Source organism: Sciurus carolinensis, chromosome 9 (assembly GCF_902686445.1).
Source record: "Sciurus carolinensis chromosome 9, mSciCar1.2, whole genome shotgun sequence".
In the NCBI taxonomy this organism is placed as follows: Eukaryota; Metazoa; Chordata; class Mammalia; order Rodentia; family Sciuridae; genus Sciurus; species Sciurus carolinensis.
In genome coordinates this window covers 74,443,380-74,457,693 of record NC_062221.1, presented here as the reverse complement: position 1 = coordinate 74,457,693, position 14,314 = coordinate 74,443,380, and the positions used below count along the sequence as shown (strand labels likewise).

Sequence of the window (14,314 nt, the reverse complement as noted above, 5' to 3'; positions counted from 1 at the left end):
CCTTCCTGTTTTCCTAAGGAGACTACAGTAGACCTCATTTACAAAGAGGAGGTGAATGGAAGTTAGGAGTGTTCCCACTTACACGTTTTCCCCAAATAGACAATCTAAGACAATGACTTAGATTCCAGGCTTTGATAATCAAAACAACTGTAGAAAGCACACACCCTTCTTAGGTTGACATTGCCTTAGGAAGTCACTGTTTGATTTCCCCTGGTCTCCTTTAGGAATATATACTGCCAACCCAGAAGTCACCAGGCCAGAAAATAAAATTGTGTGGCCCGGAGCTGCCTAGGAACTGAATGGAAATCTACAATTTCAAGTAGTCCAGGAAACAACCCAGCAATGATAACAGGTTGCTACTGATCTCAACCAAACAGGAGGCTCACTGGAAATGGTAGCAAGGAGAAAATCTCCCTTTTTAGAAACTGCATCATCCTCACTTGCTCTTAAGTGTTCTTGCTTGCCGGCTGGCTCTCACTCTTTCCCTTCCTTTTCTGTTGAAGTCTAGGTCTCCTCCCACTCCCCTTAAAGAAATACTGGGTTTATATTTGTAATGAGCCTCAGGACTTGCGCTGGGGCTGTCTGCACATTGCCTGTAATTTAGGGTGAGTTATGTTTCAATTACCTCTATATTATAGCATACTGGTGAGGGCAGGCATTATGTCATGTCAGGGATATAGGCTCGAGAAAATATGGACGCCCCCATTACAGGCGATGATAGAGCAGTTTTAATAATATTGGGGGAAAATGGAACGTAAATGCTTCTCGGCTGCACCATTACTGCACATTAGCAACACCACGTGCTGAAGTGCAGAGAGAGGCTAGGAAGGGAAGGGGTTACAGGTATGTTGGGTATTGGAGTTTGTTCCCTGCATTTAGAAAAGAGGTGAAAATTGTTCTATTAAAATCTTGGAAATGTTGGGACTTCTTTTTCCTGCAAATCATGATTTTACCAATGATATAAAGCACTAACTTTTTAATAAAGATTTTTAAAAATCTAATTTCCAGTGAGTTTCGTCCCTTTTCTCTGTAAGGGTGGCTCTTACCTGTGCTCCTGTTCTCCCTCCCATTCCCTTTTTCTCCTTTTCTCTTTATTTTCTTGACACAAATAACACTCATTGCTCAGAGAATGTGCAGGATTAGGCTGCTTTCTAATTCAAACCTTTTATTCAGGTTTCCTGTTACATGCTAAAAAAGAAAATATGTATTGGCTCGATGGCCGTGTTATGAATATTTCCAGTTGCGAATTGAAGGGTGGCTTTCCCCACACAAACCTTCCCAAACTCTCCCTCCTATCACTTACAATGAGATTTGGCCAATGAGAGTTTACAGTTTACTTTTTTGTTTTGTTTTTTTTTAATGAGGGGGAAGCATATATAGATTTGTGTTTGTTTGTTTGTTTGGCATGATTGGTTCTTTAAAAAAGAAGAAGTGGCAAAATGAGCAGCCACTGCCTTATGATGATCCGTGCTTGGAGGATTGGCGGTTTGTAGGTGTTAAACTAATGAAGTATAATAAGAGAGATGAAGATGTGGCACCCTGTGCATCCAAAAGCTTAACTTGGTTCAGTCAGTGAGAAGTGGCTCTTATTTCATCAAGGAGGAATCTGTGCAGGAACTAAAATAAATACTACACATGGTTGGCCTAACTTTTTTCTGATCAAAATGTCAGTGTTAGCCTAAAATAAAAAGGACAGCATGAAACCTAGTAACATACACAGAAAAGATACAGGGAATTATAGAGAAATTTAAACCAACTTTGGTTGGAGAAGATAACTACTAAAGAAATGTGTGCATATGTCTTTCATGATTGTGTGTGTGTGCAGGTGTGTGCTTGTCAATATAATTTGGACTCAAGAAAATTCAAAAATTTCACATACATACAAAAAGTCTATGTTACTGTTTTAGTTATTTCAAAATTTTAAAAGTAATTCTGTCTGTGTATTAACAAAATCATGTATTTATACTTTCACCCATGAAACAATTATTCATTTGGGTATCTATTGTACAATGAGAACTATTTCACTCATTATGAAATGGAGACTTCTGATGAAGTGATAGGGTAAATACCCTTCTGCAGTTTACATTCTATTAGGAGAAACAAAAAAAATAAATAAATAAACCAACACTTGCAGTTTGTAATGCATGCGAGGAAGCAAAATGTTGTGACAGATTTTAACAGTGGAGGACCAACTTTACAAAGTCGACAGAGAAATCAGAATTATATTGCACAGTGATTCTGCACCTTGCTTTAGTCTCTTAACAGTGGCATGAATGCTCTTATGTAATTAAACATTCCTGGACATCATTTTTAATGACCAGACAGTATATCTTTTAAGTGAAATTTAGTTTATCAATCCATGATTTCTATACTTAACTATCTTTTGGGGGGGGGGAATATTTGAATTGCTTCCAATTGTTCACATTTATAAATGATACGAGGACCACCTACTGCAAAAAAAAAAAAAAAAAAAAAAAAAAAATGCTGGCATTTCTAAAGAAAATAGGTTCCAAGAAGTGAAATCACTATGTTGAAAGTTCAAGGACTCTTGATGAAAATTGATAGATTAATTTCCCCAAAAATGAACTAATGCAGGAGAGAAAAGAATCTCAACTCCCTCTCTGAAAGTCCAAGTCTGTTAAAATAAAGGAACAGTAGACAGATTAACATGAGAAAAGGATAAAAATCTATTAATGTACACATATACACAGGAGCCAAGCTGAATATGAAACTCAAAGAAGGGCCAGATGGTTGAAACTTAAATACCCACTTCACAGGGGAGATGGAAATGGAGGGATACAGGTAACTTTAGTGCAGTAGTAAATTTATTTTTGTGGGGGTTATGAAAGGGTCTAAAGAATAAACAATGTTCGGGAATGAAGATCCTCTGAGATTTGGGAGAGATGGGAATAAGCTAGGGGAAGGCCAGGGTGGCAGGAAGGAAGGCTATCTTATGCTGATGAAATCTATCAGATGAGTCCTCAGATGCACACAAGGTATTTTTGGTGTAATAGGTGGAGACATTTTAGTCTTCTGAGTTAATCTTCCCTGTCAATGAGATTTTAGAGAGGGAGTCCAGGACAATTACATTGCTTTTGGCAGAACTTACTTCAGTCAAATACGGGGACTTAAGACTATCTGTCACTGTGCTTGAATAGGGTCCAGGTGGGAGGTGGGGTAGAAATAAGGGAAGCTAGTTTTTGTTTGTCTGTTTGTTTGCAGTGCTGGGGATTGAATTCAGAGCCTGGGTCATACTAGGTGAGTGTTCTACCACTACTGAGTTCCATCTCCAGCCCAGAGAGCTCTTGACTCTAAGGCAGCTTCTAATGCCTTCCAATATACTTTCATTGAAAGTGCTTAGCACATCAAAGCACCATGTTGTGGGATATGGTTTTCAGAGCTCAACACTAACATGTGCTCCCATTTAATGTTAGCTGACTGTGTGCCCCAGATCCTGTTATAAGTGCTTTACATGTATTTACTAACTCATTTAATTCTCTCCTATAAAGTATGTATATTATTAACCTTATTTATTTATGAAGATTGTGAGACACTGAGGGATTACCTAGTTTACACAAGTTTACGTAGATAGTAAACTAGGACTTGAAGTCAGGTCGTCCAGCTCCAGAGATCTACCTATAATTGAGCATTATTGGTTCTGATACTCTCATTGACATTCTCTAATGTCCTTTTTATTTCTATTATTTTGAAAACAAATGATGTCATGCTTTTGTTCAAATTTGTATATGTGCTTATTAGGAAAGTTAAACATTGTGACTTTTTCATTTTAGTTGCTCCTTGAATTTCACACCTCTGATTTTCTCTTTTACTGAGTATCACTGCTCCTATTTATTTCTGAAAGATCCTTATTTTATTTTTTTATTTGCACATTAAAAATATAGTACTTACCCTTTGATCCTATCTGATATTTGCTATTATTGTCTTCTTTAGAGCACATTTACATAGGTTGAGGTTTTTTATGTAAGTACTCATACTACCTCAAAGATTTTTAAAAAATGCACTAAATTGGTGATTGTCCACCTGATTTTATAGGTTTCTAATTAAAACTATATCATGGGGTGGGCAGTGGAGGATAACAGGCGGGTAGGTCACATGGACAACTGCAGTGAACAGTTTCCTGCTTTTCCAGGTATGCAAAGAAGCCTTTTCATCCAGATGCTCTTAGCGATAATATGGATCCATCAGGGGTTCTCTGGGTGAAAGCAGACCCTTTATAGTGGGTGCCTTGCAGATCCCTTCTCCATCCAAGTTCAGTCTTCATTATCTCAGGAAAATAGCCACCTATGCTCAAACCCAGGCCACAGAGGGAGCTTACCCATGACTCTACTGGTCTACACGGAGGCACATTGCATGTGGGAAGCTGCAGTTGGCTAAGGATCTGGCATGGCTTTACTTTGAAATACTAGATAGTCTTTCTGTGAGGACACCTGAGGAGCACCTGCAGTGGTCTGACAATCTCTTCAACTGCATGTCTGAAGATGAAGTTGAAAAGTAGAAACATCAGATTTCAGTGGACACTCTATAGCTTCTGTTGTTTTTATACATACAACAGTTAAATAAGGTTTCCCTGAAGACATCTTTGATTGGACAAAAATGGCCTAGTACCAGAAGCCAATCTCAGCCACCTGACCTGTCAGAAAAATCCAATTGTCATAATATGAACTGGAATGATTATAGTCACTAACCTTTTGTCTTTGATCATCTGTCAGATCTCCTTGAACTGCTTTTAGATCCAGAACAACCCACTGCATCATTTCATTCAACTCATAGTAGTCTAGTCTCTGGAGAAGCTGTTATGGTGCCCCACTTTCTTAATGAAGGCACAGTGTACAGTCAGGAAGATCTATCTACTTCATGAACTTGCAATGTAGCACCCACTCATGCAGAGAGGGGCTTCTCAAAGATCTCCAAGACTTTCTTTTTCTATAAAGTGGAAGACTGGTTGAAAGCCTGTTTAACTGGGAATCCATCTGGTACATCTGCATACCTCAAGTCAGGAAAAATATTGGCTCAGGCTCAACAAAAGAACTAAGATTGCTTATAATACTTGGTCCCTAGAATACACAGGATAGTGGTGAAGAGCCAGGTTTACAAGCAGACATTGGCCAAGAGCTCAGACACACTGGTGGGGGCACATGTCAAGATTCACAGCTGCAATGAAATCTTTTATATATCTTCTCTCTACCTTGTGATCTGTAACAATTGAGAAGTGCAGGAATAGCACCTTTTTCTTGAGCCCTATACAGACTGCTCTTCACTTCCACACCTGTGACAACATTAAAGTCATTGCTATTTGCCAGAGTTTGTCCATCTCTTCAACCACAGAGTGCATCTTTCACCTTCTGATGCCTACACACTCACTTATTTTCTCTTGGAACCAGAGAGTAACTTTGGCCCCTTTTCGTACTCACTACTCAATGCTAGAGGACCATATGGCCAGGACAGGCCTTGCTACAGTGCCTAATTATTGGAATAATCTACTGGTTGTATGCAGAGAGAACAGCAACCCAAGTGTGTTCTAGCTCTTACCACCTTCTGAATTCCATATATTTATCATTCCCTTCAAAATGGAAGGGGATACAACAGAGATACCTGGGGGTCTTCCATCTGCATATCAGAAAGCACTGGGTCAAAGAGAACAGAAGATCCAGATCTGGCAAAAAGCTGAGAGAAAGGTTCATTTGATGAAGGATCAAAGGAAGCAGTTACAAGTACTTGTGGATAACAAGTTTTATGAGTTGTTGATTAAGACAGGACATCACCAACAGCTGGACAGACTTGTACTCCCTACAGCAGACTCCAAACAAGCAGCAAGATAGGGTTCCTATATCCAATCACTGGGTCCTGGAAACACAAGAACGAATGGTGAATGGATTCCATCTTAAAACAAAATTGGGAGAGCACCTTGCTGCTTAAGAGACTTTGAGGATTGTTTTTTCCTATTTAAGACCTTTCCTTGATTTCCATTCATACTCATTTATAACTGTTTAGGTTGAATCTTAGCTAAACTTCTGACTTTCATGTAAACACATTGTTTATAGAACATCAGAAGATTCATGTTTGTGATGCCAACATGTTGATGAAGGCAGTCCCATTTTATGGGTGTGTGTGTGTGTGTGTGTGTGTGATATTTAAGTGATCATAGGTTTACAAGTGATTTCATATTTTAATTTGTATGATGAAAGGGTTTGATCCTTTCTAGAGTTAAAGAGTTTATTTTATAGTTCTTTGTAACTATTTAAAAGGCAATTTCTATTCCTTTTAAAAAATATTTGGAATAAAATTATGATTTGTTGGTGTATAACTAAAACAGTTTTATACAAAGATATTTTAGTCCTTAAAGTATGAAACCTAATTAACTTGTGTAAAAATTTTTATTTTTCATTTTCTGATTCAAATTTTCAATAAACAAGTTGAAAAGTAAAAAACAAACAAAACAAAACAAAAACAACTATATCATGGCCTTAATGCCCAAAGAACTGATCACTTAATCCCAAGCACAATAAATGTTTCCTTTCTAAATATATATAGATATAGATAGATATAGATATAAAACTGGTGATCCTTTTTACCTGGAATTCCAAATTTACCTATTTCCTAATATTCATTTACAACCCCCAACTCAATATGTTCTTGGTCATTTTCAGACATAAGTAAAGCAGCAAAAAAATCTGAGTCACCCAAAACACATGTCAAAAAACATGTTAACAATGCTTTCTTGTCTAAAACTTATGCACTATAAACAAGTGTCTCTTTTGGGAGGGAGTGCTATCTAGTAACATATTTTCTAGATTTTTGATGCTTTTCTTTGAATTTGCTATTTCAAATGGCCCTTGGGTGCAATGCTGGGGTGTTATGGGATGTTTTCTTACTGCATTGAAGTGTGATGTGCCTTAAGGAAGAAAGACATATGTTAGATAACCTTAGTTCAGGTATCACTGGTAGCACTGTTGACTGTGGGTTGTTGACAAATCAACTGTATGTATGAAATAAGGGGTCCTTACACATAAACATGCATTAGTTATTACTGATCAGTTGATTCAAATGTTATGATGAGAGGGTTCTAGGAACCTAATCTAAGAGCAATGATTCAGCATTCACTAATTCAGTGTTCACAGCAACCCTATAAAACACAGTAACTACAAACAATTAGAATCACTTGTTTTTATAAATATTCCTTTATATCAATGCATAAATTTGAGACATATTAATTTCTTAAAATAAAGACCTCTTATTCAGAAATTTATTTTCATCATTTTTTCATAACATCCTATTCACTTTATCAAAATTATTCCTAGTCATTTTAGTAGTATGTAGTAAGTAGTCATTTTAGTTTTAGTAGTGCTGTAATTCAAACCTAGGATCTTGCACATGCTAGACAAGCAATCTACCACTGAGCTACATCCCCAACCCCTAACACTGAACTATTGAAATTGTGAATGGAATTATTTTTCTCACATCTTTTAGGGAACTAGTGCTGGTCTATAGAAGAGTTTTTTGTTTTCATAAAGTTATTTTGTGTCCAGTCACTCTGTAAAACATCAATACTCATAAAATTTTTAAATTCATATTTTTCCTCAGAATAAAATGAAATATTTTAAAACTGCTAAATGTATTTTCTATTCCAATAGTTTAGCCTCTTTTTTTCCTAAAGTTTCATCTTTTCTTATTGGAAGGAACTTTTAGAATAAATAACTTTATCTTGTTCTTGACCAAAGTGGGACCATTTCTAACCATTAAGTGTAATGTTGGAGGGTCATTCAACATGTTAGAAATGATCTCTGAGTTGTAATAGAGTGAGCATTGAATGGAATCCAAAGTGTATTTAATATTTCATAAGATAATCATTTTTCCCTCTTGTCACTTGATAAATAAATTTCCTAATATTAATTAACTATTATATTATAATGGTAGATAATCCTACATTATATTTTCATATTATATTCAAAGTATATTTGGATTGAATTACTCATAGGTATTTAGGATTTTCCTTTTGTGTAAATGATATTTTATTTAGATAAAGACAAAAACACAAAAATCTGTTCTGTTTATGTATTTCTTATTTTACTTCTACTGCCATTGTCAAGTTTTACAATCTGAATCTGACAATATTACTACATGAAATCAGTAACTTTACCCATTTTATAAATTTATTTTCCTAAATTTTTGAAAAAAAATTTTAGACATTGAAACCTAGATTTTTAAAAATATATTTCTATGACAAATTTCAACATTTTAATTGAAAGTTTTATTGGGTTTGAACTTTCTCTTGGATAATTTTGTGTGTGTGTGCCAGGTATTGAACCCAGGCACACTTAGTCACATATGTATGTGCCTAGTCATTTTTAATTTTTTTTTTTTGTTTTGAGACACATTCTCAATAAATTGCTGAAGCTGGATTTGAACTTGCCATCCTCTTGCTTCAGTCTCCCAAGCTGCTGGGATTACAGTCATGTGCCTGGCTCCAGGACAATATTAATAATTAACATATTTGAAATATTGATCATAGTATTTATATTCTCAAATGTATTTGCATTATTTGATACACAGTATTATTTTCTGATTTTAAAAGTGTCTTTTTAAACTTCTTTTCTCATGTCAAATTTTGGTCTTACTTTCTAATTTTTATGAATTATATTTTCCAGGTGCTTTTCTATTCTTTATTTTCAAACGATGACATTTCCTTAGGGAGAGGATTTTAAGGATTCTTTGGGGGATGGTTGAGGACCTTCTTTAATGGAGGAACAGGTGTGGATAGGAAGACAAAAGTCCAAGAAAGGCACAATGAGGACTCAAGGGGCTGACCTCATTCTGGGTGTAGAGGGCAGCTGGCTGGCCTGCCTCCCTGTCTCCCTGGAGGAACAGAGGCAGGACTGAGGCATGGCAAGTATTGTTGAGAAACATGGTTAGGAGCTGGCATTTTCTACAGGGATAATGGAGTGTCACTGAGAAATTTTGAGCAAGATGTGGAAAGACCAAAATAAAGTTATTCTAGGAGAGATTTATGAAATACTTGGAGATCTAGCCAGGAGAACTTTGCAGGAAGTTGTTAAATCAAAGGGATGAGTAGAATTGAACAGATAAAAGATTTGATTGTTCTGATGAAAACACACTGCTTATCTAAAAGGAGACATTCATTCTGACAAGTATACAACTATTTATGAGGGTGTCTGGACAGAATAGTTGAAATGTGATCATTTGAAAACAAAGCATAAAAAGGTTCCTGGAAAATCTAATTAATAATAATAATGAAAATAAAATGAAATTAGCATGAGAAAAGAAGAAAGAAGTTTAAAAAGACCTGTCCCCAAAATCTAGGATAAATATCCTCTTCGGGTCCCTGAAATATGAGAAGTCAGTGCTATATAACTTCTCAAATACTACATTGAGAAATTCCATCCAATAAAAGCAGTACACAAAATATGTGGTCCAGGAAAGAGAAAGAAGTAGAAATTGACTTCAAACCTTTATAGAATCATGAAGAAGGAGTTGAGAAGGGTGGAAAATTTAAAAGGAGAAAATAAAGGACTTTTATAACTTAGTAGGGTCTGAAAATTTGCTTGTAGGTGATGGGAAAATGTCAGATTTGTGCACAAGGAAGCAGACTAGAAATAACAGACCACAAATAAATAAATATGTTAACATTATTTAATAAATACATGGGTGCCTTTAGTTTTAAACTAATTTATGGTCAACTTTTATAGTAGTTTTGGGAAATTTTAGGAAGTTTCAAATAAATACCTCTGAATTCGGGGTTTGAATGATTTAATTCCTTTCCTAAAATCTCATTTGAAAGAATCTGTTGATATTAAAATATGGTTGTTTTGTGTCACATGAAAAAAATAAAATGAAATGAAAACAAGTTCTCATGCTTCCAGCAGATATTTTTCAAAGCCTGCTTCACTTAAAAATTATGTCTATGGGTTTACATTTTCATCACTGATCGTACCTTCCTCTTCCTCCTCTGGCTGTCTTAAAGAGAGACCTGAATTCCCACAAGCCCTTCCTGGGTGAAACATCTGAAAACCTGCTTTTCACTGTAGCAATTACCAAGCAAGTAAGATGAGAGTTGGGGCTTTCCCCCACCATTTCCTTGTGAGGAAATCAAAACTGCCTGACTGGTTCATGATTCCCTAGTCTGAGATAGGGCACAGAAGGGCAATAATATATTTTCATCGAGGCTCAAACATAATTATGCTCTAGAGGATTTGTGTTTAATATAATTTATGAGGAACCACTTCCAAGGGAGATCTTGGAACCTCCAGTTTAATTGGGGTGATCTGGAAGTCTTGGTGCCTACCAATGAGCAAGGAGATGATGATGCATGAATAGAAATGGGAATCTCTGCACACTCCCTTTTATGCTATATCCTTTTTTTTACTGAAATTCCCAGCTGCGGTTATTCTCATTCCCTGCTCATCTTTTTCTCTCTTGTAATCTATATGAGAGGCTTTTTCTATTATTTATCAAATAGGTGTATGTGGGAAAGGAGTAATTTTTTCTTGGAAGACAGTAGTAGCCATCTGCTGTCCCACCTAAACTGCCCCATTCTCTCCCACAACATACAGACGAATTATATAGGTGGGAAAGGGTTTGGTGGCATGTTGCCATTATTCTCATTGACTGAAAAGCAGCTCTAATTATGTTTGTAACATTAATTAATTTGCTAATTCAGCAAATATTTATCAAATGTTTACCATATGCTAGGTACTAAGGATACAGCAGCCAATAAACAGATTATATTCCAGTGAGGGAATAAATAAAAGCAGTGTGGAAAAGTTAAATATATATAGTAAGATCTTCAGTGATGAACTCTATAGAAACTAAACCAGGAAAGGGGTTAGGGAGTAGTGGAATGGGAAGGGCAACATCATAAACACTGTGGTTGGGGGGGTTTCTTTGAGAAGGTGCTATTTTAGCAATGATCTCAAGTAGGTGTGAGAGCAAGTCTGTGCCTGTGTAGGCAGTGGAATAGATTGTGCAAAGGTCTTGACCAAGAGTATGTCTAAGGTATTCAAGGAATTACCAGGGGCTCAATGAGAATGGAGTTGAGAATATGTAATGCAGTAGGTTATGAGGTGTAAAGTGAGAGTGTGGAGAGGCGCAGGGCAGATCATAGTCCTTGGACCACTTAAGGATCCTGGCTTTTTACTGTGAGCTGGAAATAATTGCATGTTTTGAGAAGAGGATTGAAACAATTTTTGACCTCTTTGAAGAGTTACTATAAACTAAGAATATTTCAAGGTAAAATGAGTATATTTAAATGTGATGAAGAATGCTTAGAATCTTCTTTGTCCCAGGTACTGTGTGAAAGACAAAATTGAATAAGAAAAGTATCTACTTTACTAAGGAGTTTGCAATCTCCTGAAGGCCAAACAATTGAAAAGCAGTCAGTGCTGGAAGATGATTAAAGGTTACAATCCCAAGTAAACTCCTTCGAACCATTATAAAGGAGGCTCGGTAGAGGAGAAAGGACAGAAGCCATGATTGCAAGAAATGAAAAAGCGGGCAGAGAATGGGGAAGGATTAGGCAAATGTGGTCATTTTAAAGATAGGTCCACAATCTCTCTGATGGTCCTCCCCTCAAAAGGTACTTCTTAGTCCCCCATCCTTTGAATGTGGACTGGACTTGGTGACCCGCTTCTACCAAATAGAATGTGGAGAAAGGGATGGGAGGTCAAATCTGAGAGTAGATTCTAAAAGGAACTGCAGCTTCTGTCTTCCTTGCTTGCTCTCATTTTCATCCTCTCTTTTCTCCCTCTTTCTTTATCTCTCCTCATTTACTCTGAGGAACACCATTTCTTGATCTGATTCCCAGAAAGACCCATGGGGAATAGAACTATGTTGCTGAGTGAGTTCAGGGTAGATACTCTGGCCCTTCAGAGACTACAGCCCTGCTAGACAACCCAACTGCAATTACATGACTACATAGTTGTCACTCTCAGATTACCTACACTCATAAAATGTGTGCAGTAATAAAGTTTTGTTGTTTTAAACTACTGTATTTAGAGAAAATTTGTCACTCAGTAATGGAAAACTAATATATGGTATATTCACGAAGAGAATGAAGGCAGAAGGAAACAACATAATTTTGGAGTAAAAGAGTTAATATGTTTGCATTTATTAAATATGACAGACTTTTGCCTAGTCATTAATTCATCTTCTTTCAAGGAGAAAACTTTGGACCACATAAAATATCTCAGACATTTTCAAATCAGTTATACAGGTAAATTATAAAATTTTCAAATATCTCTCTCTCTCTCTCTCTCTCTCTCTCTCTCTCTCTTTAGAAAAAGAAAAAAGAAGGTTATTGCTTTGCTAGAAAAGGAGAAACACAGGGGACTCCTGTCCCAAAAGTTGTGATTTTGTCTATCAGCAGGAACAGGGGGCTTTAAAGAAGTGATTCAAAGGTTACATTCAATGTGTTCTCCATTGGAGTTGTAATTCACTTGTTAATTTGGAAGATAGTCATTTCTGAGATCTTCTAGTACCATCCCCAAAGTCTGAATTACTTCATTCCTATGAATGTGGATGTGTAGTCAAGGACAGATAAATCTACCTAAAATGGGGAAGAAATATAATCCTGTTTCACCTGAGATTAGGGAGGGGGAGAGATTAGGGAGGAGTAGGGAGAGAGGAAGAGAAAGAAGCATGTCAATTTTAAAAACAAGTTGCAGTGGCAGAGCAGTAAGGGCTATAGTCAAAGCATAAAGTGACCTCTCTTACATGGTTTCTCTTGGAAGCATCAGGGACATTTCCCTCTCCAGTGACTCTCCTCTTTGCAGAATGTGCACTGATTGGCTTCCTGTTCTCTAGGGTCCTCTTGATCTCCTTGATAGGTGGGTCAGATAACTGACCAAAGCTGCAGGGCCCAGAGAGTGGTCCCATAATTGTCTGGATCCTGGCTGGCCTTAGAGGGCAAAGGGCCAAAATGTTGGCTACTTTTTCATTGGTCCTTTTACTTTCTTGACTTTGGTCTCTGAGTTTTTAATTTTAAATACGTAGCAGGCCAATTTCAGCAGTCTTAAAGTTGGAATAGCAGGTTATAACTTCAATATCTATAATTTTAGAGTTACTCCTTTCATTTAATTGGGGCTAGTATTTAGTACTGGAAGTCAGCATTATATGCTATCTGTCCTATAGGGGATGGCTTATTATCTCTAATTAACTCAAGTTGTTTTATTGGAAGCAGTACCTCTGCAAAACAATAACAGACAACAATTATAAAGTTTACAAGGAAAATACAAAATAACATTAACAGAGCAAAAAAAATTCAATTTGTGTAATAGCTATGAACCAAGAAAAATGATTTTTATAATCTTAAACCTCTACTTAGTTATATATTATATTCCCTGTTTATTTTGAAATCACAGTGATCTTTATAACAAAATTGATCTCTTGAACACAACTTTGAATGACCTAAAGTCTAGCCTATTTTGGAGCCGCTGTTACATGGAGTAAGGTAGGAGGCAGAGTCTTATCTCAGGTAAGGTAGGACTCTTGACAAATAACACGTTACATCTGAAAACATGAATCAAACAAAGGCTAAGAGAGCTTTTAACTTTCTTTTGGTGGAAAAAGTGGCAAAATTCTTCCATTTTACAATGTCACCTTTAACAAATATGACTTTCCTTATTATCTTCCAAAAGTAAATTTAAATCCCTATTTTAGTGTAAAGAACAACACAAAGTTTTATATATAACTTATTGACAACTGGTTATCTTTATACAGCTATAAAACATCAAATTACATGAATAAATAAGAACCAAATTTGTTATTTCTATACAAATCTGAGACTATTGCTACAGATAATTTTAGTTTGGAGAACACTAACTTGATAAAGTGCTCTCCCTTAAGCTTTACATTTAACTAACTTTGACTTTTAAAGTAAAACTTAGAATCCATAGGGTACAGTAACAATCACAGGTCTGCATGCATTAGCAGTGTTACCAAAAAAATCAAAGAATAGACTTAAATCTCTTCTACAATTAGGAAGGAGTGTTAATGATCAGAAATAGACTTAGTCAAAGCAAACAGATGTACGACAGGTCTTCAAATGAGAGTGTGGCCCTGCTATGTCAGATACAATGTATAAAAGAGAGCACTTATTGCTTATTTTGCCAGTAAACTTACATAAACTTTCATTTTATTAACTTTTACATAACAGATAAGACTTAGACAGATATAGTTCTCAGATGCATACATAACCTAGTCATATATATAGTTAGAGTATTAACTATTGTTGTAACCTAAATAACAGTTGTTTAACCAGTTGCAAAGTAATCATTTAAGA

General features: G+C 36.1%; 1 pseudogene; it reads left to right on the top strand.

Annotated features, from left to right (window-relative positions):
• Positions 1-4,193: 4,193 nt before the first annotated feature.
• Positions 4,194-5,840, top strand: LOC124993665 (TBCC domain-containing protein 1-like; annotated as a pseudogene).
• The last annotated feature ends 8,474 nt before the right edge of the window (positions 5,841-14,314 follow it).